The sequence below is a fragment of the Callospermophilus lateralis genome, chromosome 11 (assembly GCF_048772815.1).
Source record: "Callospermophilus lateralis isolate mCalLat2 chromosome 11, mCalLat2.hap1, whole genome shotgun sequence".
In the NCBI taxonomy this organism is placed as follows: Eukaryota; Metazoa; Chordata; class Mammalia; order Rodentia; family Sciuridae; genus Callospermophilus; species Callospermophilus lateralis.
Window position 1 is genome coordinate 92,451,159 of NC_135315.1, and position 12,954 is coordinate 92,464,112.

The 12,954-nt window shown below is 44.8% G+C and overlaps 1 pseudogene; it reads left to right on the forward strand.

Moving 5' to 3' along the window:
* Positions 1-5,198: 5,198 nt before the first annotated feature.
* On the forward strand, positions 5,199-6,698 carry LOC143410691 (transcription factor AP-2 gamma pseudogene; annotated as a pseudogene).
* Positions 6,699-12,954: the final 6,256 nt, after the last annotated feature.

Here is a 12,954-nt window from a genome sequence, read left to right on the forward strand (position 1 = left end):
AACAAATGGGAAGGTAAAACTCTAAAGAATGTTTATGCAGTCTTAATTAATCTGAAGAAATAAAGGGATATTTTAGTATTCCCCCACCCAAGGAAGAAAGACAATAAAGCATATTCATACATTCCTCTAAACTTTAAAGCAAATTTATACATAAGATTTAATGTGGGCTTAATACAAAATACCCTATTATGACACTTCCAATTTCTCTGAATCTTAACCACTTCCACATGTTCCTGTCAGCAAATTAAATTTTTGACTTATGGTAATAGCCAAAAATTGTTTAAGTCTACTTTTCATCCCTGAATCCCTTCCACCTATCAAGTTTATTTTAATTATTATTCACCATTACTGAAGAAAATCACATAAAATCATCATCACTATTTTCATAGTATGCTCCCTGTCATACCATCAGGCCTAGAGAAACCATCTAAATCAGACCTACAACAAAATTATTTATCAATTTGTAATGTAATCTGAAATTATCTCTCCATATGCAAACCCCTTCAAAAATAAGTATATCTTGTAGCTGCATAACCACTAATTATAAAAAAAGAAAAATCACTAAGTATATATTCAGCTAATTGAGTTGAACCATGTAATGAAAACCAAAAGACAGGCTATTTAGATTTGGGAACCATGCACATGGGCACCTCACACTATTGGCTTCTGTTACAAGAGGGTGTACTCAACACAATGTCTATTCCGTGGTATTTGAAACAGAAAGTAGTTGTGTTTTTTTGTGTGTAGCCACAATAATTCTGCCTGCATGTATATATACTTTCTACGTTCCTAATCCCCCTTCTGAAAAGTACATACTTATGCATAAACTCTTTCCGAAGCAAATAGAAGGGTAATGTTAAAAACACAGGAACTGGTGATGAATGGTTCAAGGAATATAATGATCTCAAAATATATAATTATTTGGACTACATAATTAGGAACCAAGATGACTTTTTTTTTTTCCAAATAGTAACCCTGAAGAAAGGCTAAAACAGGGTAAGGCATAGATTAATTGTCTTGTTGGAACTCAGAAGTCAAGGGTAAAAGGAAAGGTCTGTGCAAAGCACACAGGAAAATAATCAGAGTCCTTAACAACACAATTTCTCTGATGAAAACATTTTTCTCCCAAGTGATCCTTGCAAACATGATCAGTGGCATGGGGTAGGGGCACATATCCTCACAGACTTCTAACAGGTTTATACGACACTTGTATACAAATGAAAGTTTGCATGCTTGATATCTGTCCATATGGATGTAATACCCAAATGCCTGCTTGATCTTCACTTCCAACCTGCATGCAAGAAGAGTTGCACATATGCATGAGCATGCAGATCAAGGTCAAAATTCCAACTTGCACCCAGTCAAGTAGACAAGTGCAATCTGCTCCAGTAAATCTTCCCGTCCAAGCCTCTGCCCTTTAAAAACAAGCAGAATTTAGCCCTGCTGTAAGGAGGCTGTGCCTGTAGAGGGTACCAGAGAAGATCTGGTGCAATTCAGTAGCCATCACTAAGACAGTATAGACTGGATGGATGATTAAACAAGCACACCCTGGCTAAGTACCTTCAGCTATTTTATTTTAAGAGCAACATTTTATATCATTGATCCCTTAAGTTAATTCTAGGAAGCACCTCCTCTAGGAGGCTTGAGAAGGTGCTGTCACAAACACCCTATGAAATCAAACTAGGGCCATACCTGGCATTCTGTACACAAGCTTGCACATGATTACACACACACACACACACACACACACACACACACGCACACACACACACTAGAAGCTCCTCCAGGCTTGGTACCTTGGATCCGCAAAGGGGGAGAGAAAATCAAATAAAAGTAAGCTGGGTGGGTTGACCCCAGCTTGCTCCTTGCCACTTTTCACCTCATTCATGTCCCATTCTACCTAGGTGGCAATGTGGCATATCCCTCCATCAGTCCAGGAGCTCCAACTATCAAGCAGACAGCTCTCTCCAGGTTCAAGCCTCACCCCTGCCCCAAATTGTCAGAACAACATTTTTTGTTCCCTCCACAGTTCCTTCTTTTAACTCCTCTAGCAAAAACATTCCCTACTAGAGCAGAAAACATTTTACTATTTTAGCAAAAAGATAAGCCACCAAAATCATGTCATCTGCTACTGCCACCTTCTTTGCTGAGTGCCAAGTGGCGAGAGCAGTCTTACCTGGCAGCTGAGCTCGGATGGCCATCCCAAGCCAGTCCTCATGCCTTCCCAAAAGCTGGGGTCTTGTGGTTCACTGTTCTTGGTCTTCTGCTTATTGGTGACTTTTAGGTACCTGCTGACCTTAAGCTACACTCCCTGCCCAGAGCAGAACTTATATTCTTTGCCTGTCTTCCCAGAAGTGGGATCCTGGATGGCACAGATTTCTCCCCTGGTGTTAACTCCTGGCTCCAAGTGCCCTCCACCCATGGGCAGCTTCCACTGTGTGTCATATGCTGCAGTGGAAGCCACCCCTTCTCACATGGTAGCCCTCTGGGCTGCAAAGAGTCACCCCCAGCACTTCTGGTTTCCTGGCATGCTCTGGCCCTTTCTGGTCACCTTCCTCCCCCTACACACTTTTTTACTTCTTCTTCCTTTCTCCTTGTTTTCAGATTCCTCTTTTCCAAAAGCAGACAGAAAACACTCCAAGTTGTAAGAGGGTGTGTCCCATACCAAGAACTCTTCCTCTCCCACTCCACTTTCCCTCCTCCTCCTAGCGCTGCTGGCACTGATGTTATGCACAAGATTCCTGTTTGACACAAAGCCTGCGTGGCTTCTGAACATGCCCAGTTTCCTTGCTGGCACTTTGATTGCCTTCTTGGTTTGGGTTTTCTGACTGACAGGGGAGGGGGAAGACAGTTGGAGGATCCTTGGTTCCTTTTAATCAAAGTTCATATTTTTGCTCACTCTAGCTGGATAAAAAATGAAAAAGTTTTCTTTAAGAACATAACCATTATTAAAAATCGTGCATTGCTGGTGTAAATGCAAATTGGTGCAACCACTCTGGAAAGCAGTATGAAAACTCCTTAGAAAACTTGGAATGAAAGCACTATTTGACCCAGCTATCATCCCAATTTATGCCCAAGGGACTTAAAATCAACATATTACAGTAACAAGCCAAATGAATGTTTAGAGCAGCTCAATTTACAATAGCTAAATTTTGGAACTAACATAGATGTTCTTCATCAGATAAATGGACAATAAATATATGGTATATATTTACAATGGAATATTACTCAGCCTTAAAGAAGAATGAAAATATGATATCTGCAGGTTAATGGAAATGGAAGCTATCATATTGAGTGAAATAATCCAAGACCAAAAAACCAAAGGCCTTTTTTTCCCAGATACTTGGAAGCTGATCCATAATGGGGTGGGGCTAGGGAAGAAAGAGAAACTTTAGATTGGGCCAAGGAGAATGGGAGGAGGTAAGAATTGTGGGTGTGGGAAGGATGGCGGAATAAGAGGGACATTAACACCCTATGAGTGAGTGCATAAAGGATATGTTTCTGCATCATGTACAGCCAGAGAAATGAGAAGTTGTGCTCTATTTGTGTACATTGAGTTGAAATGCATTCTTCTCTCATGTATGAATAATTAGAACAAAAAGAAAAAAAGGAAAATAACCATTGTTCTTCTAAAGAAACAAATGGGAAAGTAACACTCTAAAGAATCTTTATGCAGCCTTAATTCATCTTAAGGAATACAATGATACATAATATTCTTCCTCTATAGGAAGAAAGAGGGTAATGCATATTCATACATTTCTCTAAACTTTAAAGAAACATTTCCTAAATAAGTTTTAATGTAGGCTTAATAGAAAACTCTTATTATAACAGTTTTTTCTTTCTCTAAATCTTAACCAATTGCACATGTTCCTATTCCCAAATTACACATTTACCTCACAGTGATTTTCCCTGCCCAAGATTTTTTAAATCTACTCTTTATCTCAGAATCCTATCCACCTGTCAAGACCATTTGTAATACTACACAACGTTACTGAAAAATAAAACAAATTCTTCACCATTATTTTCATGTTATGTTTACTCTAATGTGTATGGGCTCAGCAAAGCTTCAATCTGCACAACCTTATGAAACTCCAAGGGAAAATAGATAAATCAACTATCATAGCTAGAGACTGCAACACCCCTCCATCAAAAGTCAACAGTTCCAATAAGCAGAAAATTGATAAGAATATATTTAAATTGAACATCATGGTCAATCAATTGGATACATTCATATCTAAAAATTAATTTATCCAACATCAAAAATTCTCTTTTTCATCTCTACAGGATCACTCACCATATTTGACAATTCTAGACAACAAAACACACTGTATCACATTTAAAATAATGAAAATATTATAATCTCTTATCTCAGATGACAATGCCAACTAACTAGAGATAGATCATTAACAAAAAGATACACTGGAATTTTCAAAACATACAGATACTAAATAACACAAGGATCAAAAAAAATCTTAATTTCAGAAATTTTATGAAATAAAGTCAAAATGCAAATATAAAGCTTAGTGAAACTTATGGAATGCATGAAAGGCAGTGCTAAGAGGAAAAATCCATGCATTATATTATTGTATCAGAAGAGAAGAATAAGTCTAAAATTTATTAATCTTCATTTCTGCCTTAGAACCTAGGGAAAGAAGAGAAATTTAAATACATAATAACTAAAACTAGAGAAAAAAATTAATGAAATAAAAAGCAGAAAGACAATAAGGTAAAATCAACAGAACCAAAAACTGAGTTATTTGAAAACAAAAATCACTAAATTTCTATCCAGAATAACAAAGAAAAAAAATGAGAAAGAACACAAATTACTAATATCAGAAATGATGAAGGCAACATCACTGCATATCACACATACATCAAAAGGGTAATAAAGAGCACCATGACCAACTGTATTGAATTTCCCTGATGCAAAAACACTAGTGAAACCTAGCACTGGCTATGATGTGGAGTGGCAGAAGCTGGCATTCTGTGCTGGGGGGATTGTGAAATGACACGCCCATTCTGGAAGACAGTTTTGGTGTTTCTCATAGAACTAAATCTATATTCCCCATATTAGAGAGCTCCTAAAGTTGTCAAAATTTATGTCCACACTGAAACTTCCTTGTGTATGTTATTAACAGCTTTATCTGCAATGCCCAAACTTGGAAGCAGAAAGTTGTTGTTCAGGTGCGACTCCCAACATGTGCGGGCTGAAGAGCGAGCGCGCTCGGCTAGGCGTTAGCTGCAGGCTGACTCACCCCCCGATCGCAGGCTGCTGCCTCTACCCCGGACTTACCTGGCTTGGGACCCGAGGTCCTGAGCAGGCGCCTCTGAGCGTCGTGGCCACCGAAGCGCCTAGACTTTCGCCGCCGGGCTCGGCGGACTCATCCCCCCAGGATCGCCACGATGCGAGTAGCAACGGGAACCCGCGCATCCCCCACCTATCCTCGGCCGGGCAGCATCTTTACAGCTCCGCACCGCCGCTGTCCCACACTGGAGTCCCCGAATACCAGCCGCCACCCTACTTTCCACCGCCCTACCAGCAGCTGGCTTACTCTCAGTCGGCAGATCCCTACTCGCATCTGGGCGAAGCCTACGCTGCGGCCATCAACCCCCTGCACCAGCCTGCGGCCGCCGGCAGCCAACAGCAGGCCTGGCCCGGCCGCCAGAGCCAGGAGGGCGCCGGCCTGCCTTCGCACCACGGGCGCCCGGCCAGCCTGCTCCCCCACCTCTCCGGGCTGGAGGGAGGCGCCGTGGGCGCCCGCAGGGATGCCTACCGCCGCTCGGACCTGCTGCTGCCCCACGCACACGCCTTGGACGCCGCGGGGCTGGCGGAGAACCTGGGGCTCCACGGCATGGCTCACCAGATGGAAGAGGTGCAGAACGTTGACGACCCACACTTGCTTGGGCCCGATCAGACTGTAATCCGCAAAGGTCCCATTTCCATGACTAAGAACCCCCTAGGTCTCCCCTGTCAGAAGGAGCTGGTGGGAGCCGTGATGAATCCCAGTGAAGTCTTCTGCTCGGTTCCAGGAAGACTGTCCCTCCTCAGCTCCACGTCCAAATACAAAGTGATGGTGGCTGAAGTGCAGAGGCGATTGTCACCGCCTGAATGTTTAAATGCCGCACTGCTGGGAGGTGTTCTCAGAAGAGCCAAGTCCAAAAATGGAGGCCGATCTTTGCGGGAGAAGTTGGACAAGATTGGGCTGAATCTTCCGGCAGGGAGACGGAAAGCTGCTCACGTGACCCTCTTGACATCCTTGGTGGAAGGCGAAGCTGTTCACTTGGCCCGGGACTTTGCGGACGTCTGTGAAGCGGAGTTTCCTAGTAAGCCAGTGGCCGAATATTTAACCAGGCCTCACCTAGGAGGGCGGAATGAGATGGCAAGGAGGAAGAATACGCTGCTGGCAGCTCAGCAAGTGTGTAAAGAATTCACAGACCTCCTCAATCAAGACCGAACACCCAATGGCAACAACAGGCCCTCCCTGGTCTTGGAAACAAACATACAGAACTGCTTGTCTCATTTCAGCCTGATTACCCACGGGTTTGGCAGCCAGGCCATCTGCGCCGCTGTGTCTGTGGTGCAGAACTACATCAAAGAAGCCCTGATTGTCATAGACAAATCCTATATGAACCCCGGAGACCAGAGTCCCGCAGATTCTAATAAGACCCTGGAGAAAATGGAGAAGCACAGGAAGTAAAATGGGCATGAGCAGAGGGCGGGAAGGGAAAGGACTGAGGAATCCTTCTCCACTGGGACAGACCAGGACGCCCCTCCTGCTGGGGGAGGAGCTTCCAACCTCCCCTATCCACCTATCCAAAGGCCTGTGTCACTTGAGGCTTGCAGGATCTTGACCTGCCCTCCTGGATCCCTGTGGCTTCTCCAGCGCTGCAGTGTCTGACCTTGGACACAGGATCCCAAGGTGACAAGTACTGGTTTTTGTTTTACTTGTTGAGCGTTCATTTTTTGGAACCCCATCCCTCCTTCCTCTGAAAGTGGTGCTACAAGTTTTAGAACCTTCTCATATGTTCCCCGGAGCTGATAAGAAGCCATGCGCCTAGCTGTTGAAACATCCGATTGATGCGATTCAGATCAACGATAACTTATTTCCTTCAGTGTTAAGATATGGCTGGTTTTTATGTCCACTAAATATTGTTTTCAAAAATCAGTCTTTATCTACCTTCTTCGGCAATCGTGCCCCCCAGGAGGAGGCAGACTCTTTGAAACGACAGGTTCCTGTAAGGTACTGAAGCTTTATTTGCATATTTATATCAGATCTTGATTTTTGAGTAAACTTGAAAAGGGTGAACACAAGCGTCTGCTGCCGCCTGTCACCCCCAAGTCCCTGTGGAGGCTCTGTATTTTGAGGCACAGTGTGTTCAGTGTACAGATTTTATTTATGCATAATTTAATAGGGTCTGTAAATACAGGTACACTTCTTACAAGTTTTTGAGAATTAGGATTCGATTTTAATATTAACTTTTAATGGTGGTGGGGTAATCTATAACACGTCTTTAGATTTTATTCATCTGTACACAGGGTATGAAGAATTAAAAAGCATACAGGGCTTTGTTCTTGGTTTGGAAGATTCTATTTAATCGGAGCTCTCTATTCAGAAAGCAGTAACTTGGCATCTCATTCCTGTGGGGCTCATTCACCCTACAGTGAATGTGTGTTATAGTTGGTGTGGGTGAAATGGAGGTTTAGAATTGAACTCCATGCCTGTAAATGTTTCCCCAATCATTGTGTGCATATAATACCTGTATAATAAAAGTATTCTGGATAGAAAAAAAAAAGAAAGTTGTTGTTCAAGTTGGTGAATGGATGACAAATTGTATCACCCACATGATAGACTCTTATCCAACAATAAAGTAAATTAACCTCTTACATCATGACAAATCACACATTGCATATGCTGTTAAGTGAAACATCCCTCTGCAATGAATGCACCATTTATGATTCCAACTGTATGGTTTCCTGGGAAAAAACACAATAAAAATATCAGGGTGCATACTCCTGAAACTTTGCTTAGTAGCACACCCTTTCACAGAAATCAGGTTTGCATTCTCAAGCTTTAATAAAATATCTGTAATTCCTGGGCAAGGATTTTTGGGTAGAAGTGTCTTATAGGTGAAGCATAAGATTTTTAAGACCGTGAAACTGTTCAGTATGATATTGCAATGGTGGGTATCAATATACATATGGAAAAAAAGGAATATTGCCAAGAGTGAATGCTACTGCAAATCCACTTAATAATAATTTATCAAAATTGGCACATTGATTGTAACAAAGGCACCACATCATATGGTACCTCCACATGGATGGAATGGTCCAAGGAAGCTTCTAATTGAGAGAGTGAAGCATGTCCTCATTAGACCCCTGCTGAACAAATGTAAGATGCTAGGGAGCAGAGGGCAGCCTGGGGGTACTGTGTGTGTCTGCATGCAGCATTGCAGGGGTAAGGGAGGAAGGAAGGGGGAATGTGGGCAGGTTGCGGGCTTGGCAGTGGGTTCTGGGTCTCAGAAGATTCCTGGGCCTTAGTTGATGAAGTCCTAAGGAAGTGGGTTGGCCATCCTGGCCCAGGCAGACTGGCTTGTAGCAAGAGCTCAGCTGACAGCAGGCCCTATCATCTCCTTTCCTTTCACAACAAAGAAATGCTGAGCCAGTGACCATAGATGCACCAGAGGCTCAGCAGCCCAGGAAATAGGCACTAAAATGTTCTAGTTCTTTCTGCAACAAAGATGTTCTATCTCATATTGAACCAAAGTCCTGAGAGCTCTAGACCAGAGTCTTCTGTTTTTATTGGGGGTGGCCTGGCCCCATATCAGTGATTATGGTAATGCTATTCACCAGGGCTTTCCCCACCAGGCCCCCACTCCATTTTGGTTTCCCTCCCCAGTGCCCAGCTGAGGATTAACCACCAAAAAGCCCTAGTCCTGGGACTGGAGAGGGCAGAGCTGAGACAAAATTCAGGGTCTCAGGGTCCTAAGCAGCCTTTCCTCCCCACCCAGGTCTAGAGCTTGCTGCCTGGAAAGAGGCTTCTTCACCAACTGGCCACGTGAATCCTAGATGACCAGTGGGCTTGAGATTTATGGCCACCACCTCCCAGGAGGTGTAGGATCATGGTCCCCTGACCTAGTATGACCATCTGCCCCTGCAGAGATAGGAAGTCAGAGGAGATGGAGATAGGATCCAGGACATGAAAGGCTAGGATGCTCAGGCTGTCTAGGGAAAGTGCTGGGGTGGGGCTTGCCCTTGGCTCCAGCTGAGCTTCTGAACCTCTGGGACACTAGAAAACTCTGGATGCCCTTCCATTGGCCTAAGCTTGCTCTCTGAGAAGTGGCAGTCTCATGGGGTATGACTGAGGGGTTCACCTTCTACTTCTTGGCAGGGGTAGGTCTGGGGCCTGAAACTAGCACCCCAACACTGTGGTCTTTTCCCAGGGAGTCAAGCAGGGGCAGAGTCTTGTCCCTCAAAGGCACAGCCTGCTAGAGAGGGCCCTCCATAAACTCCCTCCAGGCAGCTGGAGTGAGGGGCTACTGCCAAGACAGCTCTGACTCCAACACCACCAGCATCTTTATTCTAGCCCTGTTGGGCCATCTGGGTGTTCTGACTTGCCCAGATTCACCCTGGACAAGGTGCTTCAGTCCCAACAGAATGTTTAGAGGGCTCTGCCCCTGGCCCTAGCCCTGGTTGGCAGTGTTCACATCTGCTGCAGATTCTGGGCCTACCGCATGTCAGGCACTGCTGTGCAACGAGGCATCTGCTGCTACCATCTTGGGGCAGATGACTGCCAGTGAGCTAAGTGTGTACGAGGGAAGGGATGCCATAGGAACCCTTTCTTGCAGGGAGAATGGGGTGGAAGAGGCAGGCACCTGTTAGCTGGGGGAGCAGGGACCACATCTGAGGGAGAGTGCTGGGATCACATGGGCTCCAAGGTTGGGTTGGGGCCCAGAAACCAGATCCTAGACACAGGTCGCTTGAGCCCAGCCTCAGAGAGGGTGCAGAACCCTGCATGACAGGATTGTCATGCCCCTATCATGCCTGGCCGGGTGGTCTTAGGAATGTCCCTTCCCTCTCAGTTCTTCAGGGCCTGAAAGAAAGGGTTTGGTATCTTCAGGTGCTTTCATTTTCTGATCCTGAGCACGGAAAGATAGGGGCTTCATCAGCACACACATGCTTGCTGTCTGTAGGGTCCTCTGGCCAGAAAGTGACAGGACCCCAGCACACCCTACTAGACTCCCCTCAGGGTGTGCAGGAAGGGCCTCCACCCTGCACCCAGAGGCCGAGGCTCCTACACAGCTTGAAGTGGTGGTCATTGAGGTCCCCATGCAGAGCAAGATCCTATGTCAGCTTTCCTCAGCCTCCGAGGTTGCATCAGGAACCGCATGGTGCAGGGTATGGCCAGGATGCTAGGCAGGAAGCTGACTGAAATATGAGATCCTGCCTGCTTTGTCTGCCTGCAAAGCCAGTCCACTGGACCCAGAACTCCTCAGAGATATTGGGCCCCAAGGAAAGAGAGGTATGGAATGCCATCAAGGAAACAGTCCAGTCACCAAAACCTTGTTTGGGTTGGGAGGGTCTGAGGCTGGAAGGAAGGCCCTATGGGCACCCCCAGAGTCCCTGCTCTAGAGTAATGCCCACTCAGGCCATGAGGGCTTGTCCTTGGTGACAGAGAACATGGCAGGATAGCCTGTACTCAGTCCTAATGTGCTGGACTTGGAGTACTGGGCTCTCAGCCTCCTGTAACCAGCACACAACAGTAGGACAGGAAACTGGGGCTAAGAAAGCCTGAGTCACTTGCCCAGGTCACTCAGGGCTACTTATTGCCAAGCTGCACTATGAATCTAGTTTCTGGTCAGCTCTCATGCAGCCCAAGGTATGTAGACCTGTAACACCAGACCAAAAGAGCCTACATTCTCTGGATGGTCTGCCAGCTGCATCCAGAGGTCCAAGGGAGCATGGCAGGTGGGCCCATTTCCCCTCTTCCCACCTTCCAGTAACCTACACCCAGCCACTGACCATGTGCCAGAGGTCTCTGCCTGCCTTGACTCAGCCCAGCTGTTACTCAGCCTCCTGTTTGCTGGTTCTTGCCTTTTTTTTAACTTTTCAAAGTATGACTTCACCATTGAGTCCTGGCAAGGTGACCTCTGCAGCACTGGCAGGTCCTCCTCTCAGGCCTCAGTCCATGCATGCCCAGGAGTGTCCTTGGCTTCCTCTCACCAAGTGGCTGAGAATTAGATGCTGGGATGAGGCATCCTTGAACCCTGGTCCTGGACAGACTGTCACCCCCAGGACCAGCAGTCTGTTCATAGTCACCCTTCCTAGGTGCCTCCAAATCCAAGGGCCCAATGTCCATGACAAGAGGCCAGAAACCCTCCAAGGGAGGAGCACTCAAGAGTCCCCTTCTGAAGGAAGAGGCAAGAAATGGGGTTTGTCATGGGAAGGCTCAAGAGGTGGGTCAGTGCCATGAGAGGCTGGGGCATCATGTGGATAAGGGCTGTCCCTGGGGGAAGGCAGCTTCCCTGAAACTCAGCACAGGCAGTAGAGGCTGCTGTTTTATTAGTCACTGAGCCCCCTGTCCTTAGGAGCCAAGCAGGGAAGGACAGCCCTGAGGCAGATGGGATCCTTCTCAGGCCTGGGCCCAGCATGGTACAATTGGTGGAGTGTTAAAAGTGGAGGTTTGCCATGTTGAAGTTGAGGCCTGGGTTTAGTCTATGTGGACTCATTTAGGATTCATGTCTCTCCTCATTCCCAAATGGACTTATTGTCCCCCTTGAGGGCAGTGCTCTGATGCCAATGAGACAATGTGGGAGCCACCAAGTGTAGAACCCAGTTCTGATCCCTGTATCTTGAAGGTTCTCCACCTCTGAGATGATTTGCTGCCTACAGGGGCCTGCTGAAAAGGAGTTGGCCTACACTCCACAGGGGATCTGGGAGGAGAAAAAGAACTGCTTTGGTGACAGGTAGTTAGGGATTTTTACATTTTAAATGCAAAATCACAATAAACTGCAAACAATTCATAGGAAATAAAATTGTACATGACCAAAAAAATGAGATATTTAATATCTACTCCCAATCTGTGGTTTGTTTCTTTATCTTTTTTTTTCTTTTTCAGACCATAAGTTATTGATTCATTGATTGATTCATGCATTATTTGTGATGGGATCTAATTTTGTTGCCAGGCTTTTCTTAAACTCCTGAACTCATGCATTCCTACTACCTGAGTCTCACGGGTTTTTAAAAGTTTTAAATTTTATCAAAGTCCCAATTTACCAGTATTTTCTTCCATGGATTATATGTTGATATTGAATTAAAAAGCTACTGTAAAATGCAAGGCTCCCTAGATATTTTCTCATGTTATTTTATAAATGTCTTAGAGTTTCATTTTTTAAATTTAGATTTACAAATTTAACTCATAGAAGTAAAGAGCAAAATGATTGGTATCAGATACTGAGCTCAAAATAGACACATCCGCCAGTGGAATATCATAGAAGACACTGAGAAAATCCACACATGTAGAATCATCTGATCCTTGACAAGATGTCAAAAACATACATTGGAGAAAAGACAGCCATTTTGACAAATGGTGTTGAGAAAATGGTTAGCATATGCAGAAGAATAAAATGAGACCCTTATATATTTAAAAATAACTAAAAGTAAGTTTAAAATATTTCACAACAAAAATATAATAGATGAGCAATGAACTAGATAGATAATATTAATAAGCTTGGCTTTTGAATCATTCTACATTTTGTGTGTGTGTATAAAATCACATGGCACCCCATAAATATATATAACTTCTCTTCTGAAAACAATGTAATAAAAATTAGATCTAAGACACAGGTTCAGTTAATATTCATTGACAGGAGAAAGGATTGTATTAGTGTTATGGTTGGAATCTGGAATGTTCCCCACAGGGCTCATGTGCTGAGAAGCATGGTCCCCTGGGCATC